Source organism: Notolepis coatsorum (genome assembly GCF_963971535.1).
Source record: "Notolepis coatsorum genome assembly, chromosome: 17".
Lineage (NCBI taxonomy): Eukaryota > Metazoa > Chordata > Actinopteri > Aulopiformes > Paralepididae > Notolepis > Notolepis coatsorum.
Genome location: NC_140181.1, coordinates 33210103 through 33223462, shown reverse-complemented (window position 1 = coordinate 33223462; position 13360 = coordinate 33210103). Strand labels below are relative to the sequence as shown.

General features: G+C 42.8%; 1 protein-coding gene across 1 annotated transcript in view; it reads left to right on the top strand.

Moving 5' to 3' along the window:
* The first annotated feature begins 980 nt into the window (after positions 1–980).
* mecp2 (methyl CpG binding protein 2) overlaps positions 981–13360 on the top strand; it is a 60099-nt gene continuing 47719 nt past the window's right edge. The window contains exon 1 of the mRNA XM_084333404.1: positions 981–1002. The gene's annotated coding sequence lies outside the window, so the exon portion shown is untranslated. The remainder of the gene's footprint in view (positions 1003–13360) is intronic.

Sequence of the window (13360 nt, the reverse complement as noted above, 5' to 3'; positions counted from 1 at the left end):
ATTTATTATTATTATTATAGTGTATGCCGCTGTTAACAGAATTCGGCTATAGGGCGACAATAATGTGGTCAAGAGGCATGGTTTCTATCTTGAGCCTTAACTGGCGTGGTTTAGAAGAGCAGTAACACTACAGGTCTTCTCTCACTGAGAGACTGGGGGAAAGAGAAAGAAGTGGGAGGAGACACCTCTATTTATACTCGCCACCTGGTGGTGTTCCTGAGTGTCTCCGCCTAGAGCGCCCTCTAGTGGAAACAGTTATATATGCAGTTAGACAGTTACTAGTGTAAACCGTTATATATGCAGTTAGACAGTTACTAACAATCCTACACAGAACCTCTGCCTTCAACAGCCGCCATGTTGAAATTACATCAGCTGAATCTCGTGAAGGTTGGATTGAAAATCCCTCCCAGAGTTTCCTTCTTGGAATTCAGACTTCGAGGGCTGTTCCACTGCATTTCTCCTAGTAGGAGGTAGAATATTTTCTAGTTCCCTCTTCAGTGGAATGCACCATTAGTGACAGTGATGTCATTCTCAGTGGGAATTTCCAACATCCAAGTTCAGGCTCAAATTATGCAGAAACGTCTCTGTTCATAAATAATAACAGCTAAACAAACAATATCATAATAATATGAAAAAGAGAATTGGCTGTGGTTATATAAAACATTATACAGTCACATTCAAACGTCTTAATTACTTTGTTTAAACGTCAAATGTTGTCTTTTCCTTCTCGATGCTCTTCACCAGTTCTGAATTTCCCTGAACGTAGCCCCCGAGCTTCAGTATAACAGTTTCACCAGATATCGCGTTACTACGAAAACTCCCGAGTCTCGTCTCAAATCAACGTCCACACGTCTCGCGTTACTTACTACGCCACACTGACGGCGTTGTAAACGGAGCGCGAGGGGGCGGGGTGCTGTAGGAGCAGGGATGTTTGGAGGCTTTTTATATCAAATTATTTATTTAAATAAAAATGGCCGCCGTAGAGAGCGGAGAGGAGAGACTGTAAGTGTGAATTTCCATGTTATTAGACGTTCAACGGTCGCCCGCAGAGGCCCGAGAGGCTCGCTGAATTTTCTGATGCGTGTTTAGTGAAATATTGTGCGTTGATATTTGTCACGGCCTGTCCCGCTGGCCGGTGTAGAGACGGGCTGTGGAATACGTCACCAAGTTACTGCTAAGTATTTCCCTACTTTAACAGATCGAGGATGAGGAGGGAGAGGCGGCTTCATATTCTGCCTGTAACGGGATGTGTTTATTTATCTTCCTCAACTCTCTGGGGGAGTCGGGTTTGACGGCAGGTTGTGTTTTTAGCACGTTGTATAGTATATGTGCCAGTGCCAGGGCAGACTGTGTGTGTGTGGGCGTGTGCGCGCGCGCGTGTGTTTGTTTAGCTAGCTTACATCCTTCAGACTGATCATCCATCCCGTTAGCCAGGATGACCAGGCTACTTAGCCAGTGTGCCAGTCTGGTGCCATCATGCTGCATGGAGGTATGATGAATTGAAAATGGGGGACCCTGATGTAAACAAGACGAAAGTCTTTCTCTGGTCTGCATCCCCTTAGCAATTGTGTGTATTGAGCTGTACTGTATTGTACCCATTCTGCAATCTGTTAATAAAGTTTTCAATCAATCAATCAATCAATCAATCAATCTGGCTCCTATATACACGCACGCGCACACACGCACACGCATGTGGGGATCCATTCTGCTTTGCTCCGATTTGACCCCAGAACGTAAATATTTAGATCTTCAGGATTTTTTTTTAATGTCCTATAGTGTTACTGAACCAGAACCAAACACCACTATGCTAGAAGACATGTCACCGTCCAGAACTGACCTCAGACCAGCTGAACTCCATGTTGGTGCTTTGATTGATTGATTGAAAACTTTATTAACAGATTGCAGAATGGGTACAGTACTGTACAGCTCAATACATACAATTGTTAAGGGGATGCAGACCAGTGAAAGACTTTCGTCTTGTTTACATCAGGGTCCCCCATTTTCAATTCATCATAATAAGCGGGTTGTAACACTGACAGTGAGGTGTCCCAGTTTAACATGTAAAACCACGGCACGTCCTGGCTCTGCTGTGAACACAGTGGAGAGGTGGTGGTATGCTGCTGCTTACAGTAACAGTAACCCTGCAGTCAAATTGTTCTAGTTGTTTTGTCAGCACATTGTTAGGGTTTGTTTAGGTTTGTGCTCAGCACATTGATAGGGTTTGTTTCGTCTCTGTACTCACCACATTGATAGGGTTTGTTTCGTCTCTACTCACCACATTGATAGGGTTTGTTTCGTCTCTACTCACCACATTGATAGGGTTTGTTTCGTCTCTACTCACCACATTGATAGGGTTTGTTTTGTCTCTGTACTCACCACATTGATAGGGTTTGTTTTGTCTCTGTACTCAGCACATTGTTAGGGTTTGTTTTGGTTTATGTACTCTCCAGCACATTGTTAGGGTTTGTTTAGGTTTGTGCTCACCACATTGATAGGGTTTGTTTTGTCTCTGTACTCAGCACATTGTTAGGGTTTGTTTTGGTTTATGTACTCTCCAGCACATTGTTAGGGTTTGTTTAGGTTTGTACTCACCACATTGATAGGGTTTGTTTCGTCTTTGTACTCAGCACATTGTTAGGGTTTGTTTAGGTTTGTACTCACCACATTGATAGGGTTTGTTTCGTCTCTACTCACCACATTGATAGGGTTTGTTTCGTCTCTACTCACCACATTGATAGGGTTTGTTTCGTCTCTACTCACCACATTGATAGGGTTTGTTTTGTCTCTGTACTCAGCACATTGTTAGGGTTTGTTTCGTCTCTGTACTCACCACATTGATAGGGTTTGTTTCGTCTCTGTACTCACCACATTGATAGGGTTTGTTTCATCTCTGTACTCAGCACACTGATAGGGTTTGTTTCGTCTCTGTACTCAGCACATTGTTAGGGTTTGTTTTGGTTTTCCATAAGTACAACTGCCATGATGAGAGTTCTCAATGAAACAGCTGCAGAAGTTGAGAACTATTAGGAATGTCTGACCACAAAGTGTGTCTGACTCTTAAACACAAGAACCTGCACGGACTACAACGTATGACGTAGGCCTAATGCCTATATCATGCCAGTTAGGGTACCTTGTGTATACTATTTACCTTTAATCTTACTTATAGTAGCCTATATATTCAGATACAAATAAATGTATTTCCTATATTTATTGTAACATATTATGTAACTGTAATTATATTGTTTACACTGTTTTTCTCATATTTCTCTATTCAGATCAAATTTTATTGCCTATATTTAGACCTATACTACTACCCTACCTGTACCTCCCCGGCTCCCCCCTCCCCATGCTACTATGACACCCGAATTTCCCCAAGGGGATCAATAAAGGAATATCTTATCTTATCTTAAACTGTTCACAACAAGGTCTGTGGATTATCTTTAGCGACTGTGTCATAATTTTTCTCTTTACTTACCCAGGGTAGGTTGTCTGAGCACGGATGCTCTTTTTCAGCAACTCCCTGCCTGCTTCACATTCACAGTTACTGTACATCAGGGGTCTCAAACTCAAATTGGCTTGGGGCCACTGCTGGTATTGTCATCTCATAGGAGGGCCACTTCAACATTCAAGTACTACTAACTACAAGAAAGCACAATATCTTTTCTTTGTTATTTTAATAATCGAGCGTCACGGCGTATGCAGTGAACGCTCTAGCTTTGTTGCGTATCTGATCGTAAATGTTACCAGATAACTCGCCAATCCGCCCTGCCATTGTGTTCGGTGATAGGGAGATATTTTGGAACAAACTCTTTTTAAATTTTTTCTGACTTTCAACATGCAATCATTGAGAAACTGTCCTTCCGTGAACGGCTTTGGTGATTAAACCAGACAGCGCAGTATCGGGCCGGGATTTATTTGACATCATAAATAGATCAATACAGTCCGTATTAAGGGGTTCACTCACCACATAACTTGCTTCAACTGCAGCATCAGCATCCTTCGTGGCCTTTTTTTTTTTTTTATCCACTTATTCTCCTCCTGTTTTCTGTATTTTCCTCCCATCCCAATTTAGTTGTTATGCCAATTCCCCCCTCCCCTTCCTGGTCGTTGCGCGCATGTGCCCCCCACTGGTCGGTCTAGGGAGCCCTGAAGTCTATCACATGTTTCCTCCGATACATAGGAGACAGCCAGCAACCTCTTTTCACCTGGCAGCGTCAGTACTCTCATTGGTGAAGTGTAACGCGTGGGAGGTCACACTACCCTCACCATCTCCCTCCCTCGCTGTGGAGGCGCCCTGACCGACCTGTAGGAGTTGCTGTTTACAACGACCAGATTACCACCCACCGGCTTCCCTCCCGCTGACACAGCCAATTGTGTCAGTATGACGACCGGCCAAGCTGGAGGCACCGCTGACAGCCGGATTCGATACCAGTGTCAATGGCGGTGGTGACGAGCGCTTAGTCCGCTGCGCCAACCAGCCGCCCGTCCTTTGTGGCTTTTCTAAAAATACTTTGCATTAGTGATCTCTGTAGCTGCGTGACTAGTTTTTTCCTCTCGTCTCCGTCATACTTTCATACTGTTCTCCCATGTTTAGTCGAGTAATGACGCTTGAGATTATATTCCTTTAGAACGGCAACTTTTTCATTGCATATCAGGCACGTAGCATTTCCATTGAACTCTACGGAAAAATACTGTGATGTCTATCTCTTTAAACTGCCTGTTTTCCTCGTCTACTTTCCTTTTTGCCTTGGAAAGAGACATTGTTGTTAAATTTCAAGTCCAAACGATAGATAGATAATAACAGGCAAATAAAATGTGCCACTCTCTGAATTTGACGCTCTCTTCTTGCCTGCCGGCGCCGTATAGGTCGACCAGATAAAGATTTGCAGGCCGGATTACATAATATTTTTGATATCAAGTTGCGGGCCAGACGGTGGGGTGGGGCGGGCCACAAATGGCCCGTGGGCCACGAGTTTGATACATCTGCTGTACATACATTCACACTTGGGAGCTGCCCAATAAAACCACAGTCTGACATTGTTGACCACTAGGAGCTGCCCAGTACAACCACAGTCTGACACTGTTGACCACTAGCAGTTGCTATTGAGGGAGAGGAGAGTGTTATTCATTCACTTCTCTGCCCCAGATATTTCCCATCAGTCCGGGGGATTGAACTGGCGACCTTCTGGTAAGAAGCTTTAGGCCTTTAGGCCACCACTGCCCCCAAACATGGTTGAGTTTTTAAAATGTATTTTTTTGGCACCTGGAGCATCACAAATCCAATACTGTTCAGCTCCCCGGTACCAATCAATGATTACAATTATTTAGTTTTTCCTGCTAACAAAGCAAATACCAATGCCCGGCCTCAATACATTTGAATGGGACTTAATGTGATTTTAGGTGTAGAGTTGACTCTCCAGAATACTCTAACACATATCGTAATATAGTTGACTTCTGAGTGTCCTGTTATTCAGTCCCTCAGTGTACAAACACAGTATGATATGTAGTTGACTTCTGAGTGTTATGTTGTTCAGTCCCTGAGGGCAGTCGATTCAGATTCACAAGGTCCCATTTCGATTCAAATTGGATTCAGTTAAAATACCAATTTTGCTTGGATATGAAAGAGATTCTCAGAGAACTAATGCTCTAAATTGTAAGGCTGTAAACGAACTATGGTGCATTGTTAAAATAGTTTACCACAAAGCAGTTACATTAATGTACTTTTTATTTAACAGAGCTGAGTACAGCCTACTCTGTATTATAGGACAGGGCTGAATATAGCCTACTCTGTGTATTATAGGACATGGTTGAATATAGCCTACTCTGTGTATTCTAGGACAGGGTTGAATATAGCCTACTCTGTGTATTCTAGGACAGGGCTGAATACAGCCTACTCTCTGTATTCTAGGACAGGGCTGAGTACAGCCTACTCTGTGTATTATAGGACAGGGTTGAATATAGCCTACTCTGTGTATTCTAGGACAGGGTTGAATATAGCCTACTCTGTGTATTCTAGGACAGGGCTGAATACAGCCTACTCTGTGTATTCTAGGACAGGGCTGAGTACAGCCTATAGATACTCTGTATTCTAGGACAGGGCGCTCATTCAATATTATTGTTTACTTTTACTTTTATGTCAATGGGTGGGATCATATTGTGATTATGAGATACAGTGATATTGTGGTACATGTTGGTTGTCTAAAATAAATTAATGATATCAAGTATGAACTTTCTATGCCGGTCTGCTTCCTGTGTGTTTCCATCCTCTGTCAGACAGACTATGTCTCTAGAGACGGGAGCTGGAGGGAGACCGACCCGTGTCTCTACAGTCTTTACTGTCTCTGTGTTTCTTCTGTGTGAGTGTCTACTGCTCTGTGTCTCAACTGTCTACTGTTCTGTCTCTACTGTCTCAATCTCTACTATATCTGTGTCTATTGTTTCGACTGCTTTGTGTCTACTGTTCTGTTCTGTCTGCTGTTTCTACTGTCTCTGTATTTCTACTTCGCTGTCTTAATTGCTCTGTCTCGATTGCTGTGTCATGCTGTGTGTCTGTGTCAGACTGTGTGTCTGTGTCAGGCTGTGTGTTTCTGTGTCAGACTGTCACTGTGTCAGACTGTGTGTCTGTGTCAGGCTGTGTGTCTCTGTGTCAGACTGTCACTGTGTTAGTTAGACTGTGACATCTCTGTGTGTCTGTGTCAGGCTGTGTGTCTGTGTCAGGCTGTGTCTGTGTCAGACTGTGTTTCTGTGTCAGACTGTCTCTGTTAGAGTTGTTCCGATACCGATACCAGTATCGGAAATGCCTCCGATACTGCCCTAAAATGCTGGTTTTATTAGGATTATAAAATGAACGTGTTTTAAAGTGTGATGCTGTTTGTCATTTTAACAGCAGATACACTTTCTTAAATTCCTTTGTCCCGACAGAGCGGTGTGACGGGGAGCTCGGATGTGTTTCGCTTGCTGGTGTTATTATACTGTAGCATTAACAGCTGAAAAGCTAGCTAGTTGGAACAACATCCGCTTTAACGTTACATCAAATCAGATGATCGCCTGTCCTTTCTCCAGGACCTGACACTGTCCGTCTATCAACAATAATGCACCCACGGTGAATTGTATTTAAGTCAAGTAGCTACTGACTAGCGTTAGCCGACTAACGTTATCAAATGTCAATGTGAAAACCTTGCGGGAAAGACAAGCTAGGTCAGCTAGCTTAGCTTGATAACGGTACCTTGGCTAAAGTTGGTGCTATTCATAATCCAGCAATAATGGCTGCAGACCTGCAAGCAAAGTACAGCAAGTTCCAAGTGCCAAAGGATAAGTGTAACTGAGGGGTACAATTCCCTGACTGTATTAATCAAGTATTGATATCATTAAATCACTACCGTCTTGTACATTACTGGCCAATACCGTACAAAGGTATATTAGATGACAACACTTCCACAATAACAGGTTTCCACTCAAATACTCATTTAGAATATTTATTACATCAAAATAGTATTACATTATATACTTTGTTCACTTTAGATGCGCTTATAAGGCAAAGAATGTGCAGGCAAATCAATAATGAATATTAAGTAATTAGATCTAGGGATATTCTGGGAAGGGGGGGTGTACTACCGGTTGTAAGCCAGCAGGGGGGGGCAAAGCTCTATGCAAGTCAATGGTTCACGGAGGCGATATCACCCCTGGAGCAGCGGGGAAAGCAGCCTGGTCCCAGGGTGCGCGTCGTGCAGGTGAAAGCCGTGGTGCCTCTGGTACGACAGAGACGGGCTTGAGTGATGTCCCCACGGGCACGTAGATCCCACAGCAGTGGGTGTAGACGGTTCTCTGCTTCCAGCAGCTTGGTGAAGAATGAAGAATAATAATCCTTGCCGGAAAGTGGCACTGCTGGCGGGGTGTAAATCCTCCGTGGTGCTGCTGGTCCGGTGTAAATCCTCCGGTTGGTCCGTGGTTCACAGTTGAACTTGACGTTACTCTATCCTATCTGCACGCGGCTATAAGTGCTCTATGTAGACGCACAATTACCCACTTCACGTGGTCTTTGACTCATAATGAAGGTTTACTAATAAATAGCGAACGATACATTGAACAAATGTATTAGGATAACACGAGACTCTATCTTGGGGCAATGCGAGCCCTGCTCTGCCCACGTTGCGTAGTGGGTGAGACGTTGCTTGGATAACTGGAACTGAACGAGACTGAACGGGACAAAGGACTAAGAGAGAGTTCTACTTTACTTGCGCCATATATATATGCGCTGTGAACAAATAGTACCATTCGTATTTTGGTAGCCGTATTCATGGGCAGAAGCTGGGCATGTACAGACATATCTCGTCGGTACCTTTGAAGTCAGCTCTAGGGGGTGAGGCAGTGGCGCCAGGGGATCGCTTCCAATAGGAGAACGAAATATTATGGGCTGTGTAACTACTAGGTTAAAGGGATATTCCGTATATATGTACAAAGAATATACAAGGGATATCAAACGATATACAAATATTATACATGGGATCTCAGGCAATAAATATATATATTCGGTTTAATCTGACCCTTTGTAACAATAAGAGTCTGAGGCGGAGTCTCAAAAGAGAATGTTGAATATTTATTTTGCATCGAAAATCACAACATGAACGTTACTACTAGCCAGAGACTCTGCTACCCGAGCAGACTGGGTAGCAAGTGCAACAACGTCTAACGTCCGTGCGGATCCGTGGGTGAACTCATTGGAGTAGGGTATATCTGCAGTGCCGCAGGCCCGCAGCCCCATACTCATTGAGCATAGTTGTAAATTGATGATACTAATACTAATCTATAAAATCACCTGTTGAATAAATACCATTACTTTCTAGTTATTCCAAAAAAACAGTATATATAAAGCAGTATCTGTAGCTGTAAAAAAAAAATTATAATTGATATAATATATATATATATATTTTTTTTTATGTATGCACTGGTATCGGTTCAGTATCGGTATCGGCCGATACCAAAAGCTTAGGTATTGGAATCGGATCGGGAAGGAAAAAATGGTATCGGATAGGGATGTCCAGATCCGATCACGTGATCGGGATCAGGGGCAGATCACGTGATTTTCAGAAGATCGGGGAAACATTTTTAAATAATTTTATTTTAATTTTTTAATTTTTTTATTCAACAAACATGACCATGTTCACGTCTTAAACTCATACTGAGGCCTTAGTTTTGGTTTTAAATTGCATATCATTCATTTATTTATTGTCACACACAGCAGAAGAATTTTGCCGAAACAAACGCATTTCCTTTGATTTAATTATACATCAAATGATTTATGTCAAGGATGAGGGACATCCATTAGTTGCAGAACTTGCAGTCACCTGATTTTTACAGACGATGGCGCCATTGCTCTCATGAAGCAGCAGGTTGGAGGCGGAGTTTTTAGATTACTCCGGTTGCAATGCCTCGCTTGAATGAAGTTAACTTTTCAGTTTTCACCTGGATAACGTCAACATTCAGGGTGAATGTAATGTGAGAAATTGGGATGGGAGGGCGGCTAGGTGGTGTAGTGGGCAAGGCGCTCGCCACCAATGCAGGAGACGCTGGGTTCGAGCCCAGCTCTCCGCATTGCTATCAGCTTGGCTGGTCGTTCATACTAACACAAATTGGCAGTGTTAGGGGTGGGAAAGCTGATGGGTGGGGATCGGACGTTGTGGACAGCGACTCCTACAGGTCGGTTGGTGCGCCTGCACAGCAGAATCAGGAAGCGACAGGGGCGGCGTGTCCCTCCCAGGCAGATCCCCGCCGCTGAGAGATTGCGCTGTGCAGGTGAAAAGATGCGACGGCTGCTTCCTCGAGTACCGGAGGGGACACGTGATGTAAGGCTTTGTCCACATTGCAGCCGGCTTGTGGGAGGCATGGCCTAACAGCGTTCGAGACAGGGGAGGGTAGAATTGGACGATACGAAATTGGGATGGGAGAAAAAAAGAAAATGGGAGAAAAAAGTAGATAAAAAAAAAATTGGGATGGGAGAAAAAAAATATATATATATTATTTTTTTTATAATTTTCTTTTTTTGATCGGATCGGGAAAGATCGGTATCGGTAGATACTCAAAATCACATGATCGGGATCGGATCGGGAGCAAAAAAATGTGATCGGGACATCCCTAGTATCGGAACATCTCCAGTCTCTGTGTCAGACTGTGTCTCTGTGTCAGACTGTCACTGTGTGTTAGACTGTGACATCTCTGTGTGACTGTCAGACTGCCTCTGTGTTAGAATGTCTCTGTGTTAGAATGTCTCTGTGTCAGACTGTCTCTGTGTCACTGACTGTCTCTGTGTCACTTAGGGCTGCAACTAACGATTATTTTGGTAGTCGACTAATCTGTCGATAATTTTTTCGATTAGTCGACTAATCTAACGATTATTTTTGTCACACCCTCCATCTCTGCCTCCTGTGGGTGCGGCTCCTTTTCCGGGCTCCAGTGCATGTTTTACCTCACATGCTCAAGTCTGCACACCTGTGAATGTCACCCTGTTGTCCAGTCCCTCTGCCTTAACAGTTAACTTATATATACATAACATGATCCCATAGCAAATTAAAATAATGACTCATGAAACATTTGAATTTGGATCTTAAGCAACTTGCTTAAATCAAAATGTATTTTTAAATAACGTAAATACAATACAACAATCAATCATAACAAAATAAATAAATTAAATAATACAAATGAACCCTTTCTCTGCCACGCTTATGTACATCCTTATACCATCCTCTGCCAGCTCTATTTGTCTATGGAGAAGTTCCCCTTCTTTGCAGGGCTATAACTTTTTAAATTGTATTGCTAAATTGACATTACTATGGCCCATTCAACGTCAATTATCTATCGTTTAGGATGTAGCAACGTTCTACTTTTTCATTCACATATTCATACTAAAATACGGTCTAAAGTATAAATATGTTTTTATCGTTTTCTGCAGCATTCTGCAGAACGTGATTTATAGCCCTAAATGCATTATATTGATGATCAAATACAGTTTGATAGCGATCGGCGCCAGATAAAAAATTTCAAATGTACGTGCTTCTAGAAGTTACTACTCATCATCTGATGTTGACCGGATGGGGGGGGGGGGGTCGTTTATAATTCCGTGGCCAACGTTAGATGATTCATGTAGTGTGGGTGATATGATCATCAGAGCAGTTTGTATCGAACACGGTAATAATAAACGCTGAAACTTACCCCAGTCTCCTCGGGCCGTTGGGCGATGAGCGTGGAGCAAAAAGATTGCTATTATGGGATGTTGAAATATGCGATCCATTTCCAGGTTGTATAATAGTATATACGTCCAAATCATGTTGTTTATCGAGTTATTGGTAACGGATCGCTATCCATTGTGTCGAGCTCGAGTCCCGTGAGTGACCGGACCGAATATGGATGAGCACCAGTTCCTGCCGCTCATTTCCTGTTTGGGCGATCCGCCGATCGGCCACCAGATGGCGTAGGGCTGGGCGATATAACGATAACGATAAATATTGCGATATATTTTAATAATCGATATCTAATATTGAAAAATTAAATAAATAGATTTTTTTTTGTGACCTGCAACAGGGCGGTTTTAAAACCAGAGACAGTGGAAAGACTTGTCTTTCTTGCCTGCAACTTAAAGTAATGGCTTTGCTTGTCCAAATGACAATACTGACCAAATTGAGATTTATTTTTCTCTTGTCCATTTATTTTGTTTGCTTTCTAATTTAAATTACAGTTTGAAACCGTCTGTACACAGTAGGCTATGTGTGCTAGCAGAGCTAGACTCCAGTCACGAGTCACGGTGCACATGTGCGGTGGTTTGTCCACCAAAAAAGCGCCAAAAGATCGAAAATAAACTAGCAGAGCCAGAACTGTTCAACTCCCCTGGAGCCCCAGCCAGCAGAGAAGCCGGTTTACTTTCGCTTTTAAACCGGCTGCAGCCTGAGAACTGGAGTGTGAGGGGCTGTAACACTAAAGATGGCGGCAACGACAAAGAATTGTTGCAAAATAAACATACGTCTGTTGTTTAAATTTATTAAATTTTTTTTATTAATTCTTTTTTTAACTTATAACAATTTCGATAATTATCGATATCGAGAAATATGATAACATTATCATATCGTTATCGCGATATGATTTTTTGCCATATCGCCCAGCCCTAAGATGGCGCTCTTGAACCGTTGGAGAGTTGAGAGGAGATCAACAGGGGATCTCAAGCAGGGCTGTACGCTAAGCTTTTTCACTAGGGGCACACTTGCCCCTAAATGAGAAATTTAGGGGCAAAAAATATTTTTTAGGGGCAAATTTTTTAATAACAATTTTACCATTATAGTGAAAAAAAATATGTTCCTCCTGCCTCATTACTGTGGTCCTTTTATTTAACATTTAAGTGCTTTTGTTGTCGGGTTTGTATCTTTTATAATGAACCAACTGAACTTCGTATTACCACAGCTGCAAACATTTCTTTCATTGATAACGGTGTATTAGTGTTCATAGTCAGTATCTGCTGCACACTGCAACACAGCTCTAAGACATACACTAAATCATGCTCTCTGTTTCTCTTTCTCCCTCTCTCTTCCACACACACAGTCACACACACACACACACACACACACACACACACACACACACACACACACACACACACACACACACACACACACACACACACACACAGAGCTCCCTCCCCGGGCCCCTGTCCTGTAAGGTATTGGCTTGTGTTGCTACACGGACACATTTGTATGTTGCACCATGGTACTTCCTGGCTTACAGAGTACAGACTAGTAAACAAACACTCCGTCTCTTATTATATGTGAACTAAAGAGTACAAGGTTTACACAACAGCCCCCACCCCTTGTTTTATTGTATTTGTACCTGTACTACCTGCTGTCAGCTGTTTATCTCTCTCTGTGAGCTTGATTAGCTAGCTCCGCGGCTAACCCTGAACTAAATCAATGACTAGGTTCTAAAGCATTTCGAGTAGTTTTCACTGCACATAGAAGTAGCCAAACAGCGGGAGCATTTCGGGAGTATATAACCAAAACCTAGAGCCATATGAAATCCGCGTTCACGGAATCGCGGACGGAATCGCGGAATTAACCAATAAAAATGGAATCAACTGCAAAACGTGGAATATTGCAGAATTTGGCCTAATCTGGACTGAAATTTCGTTTTTGGGTGGAACGTTTGGTGCACACACGACACAGCCGCGGTGCTCAAGCGTCTGGCTGCTTCAGTGTTAACATCGTCAAGAAGCTAAACTATTCCACAATAAGCCCTCAATTCAGAGCAGAACAGTATCCTAATGACTTTTATGCCTCCGGTGATAAGGTGTTTTGCTAATTCTGTCAACGTTCCGTGGACTGGA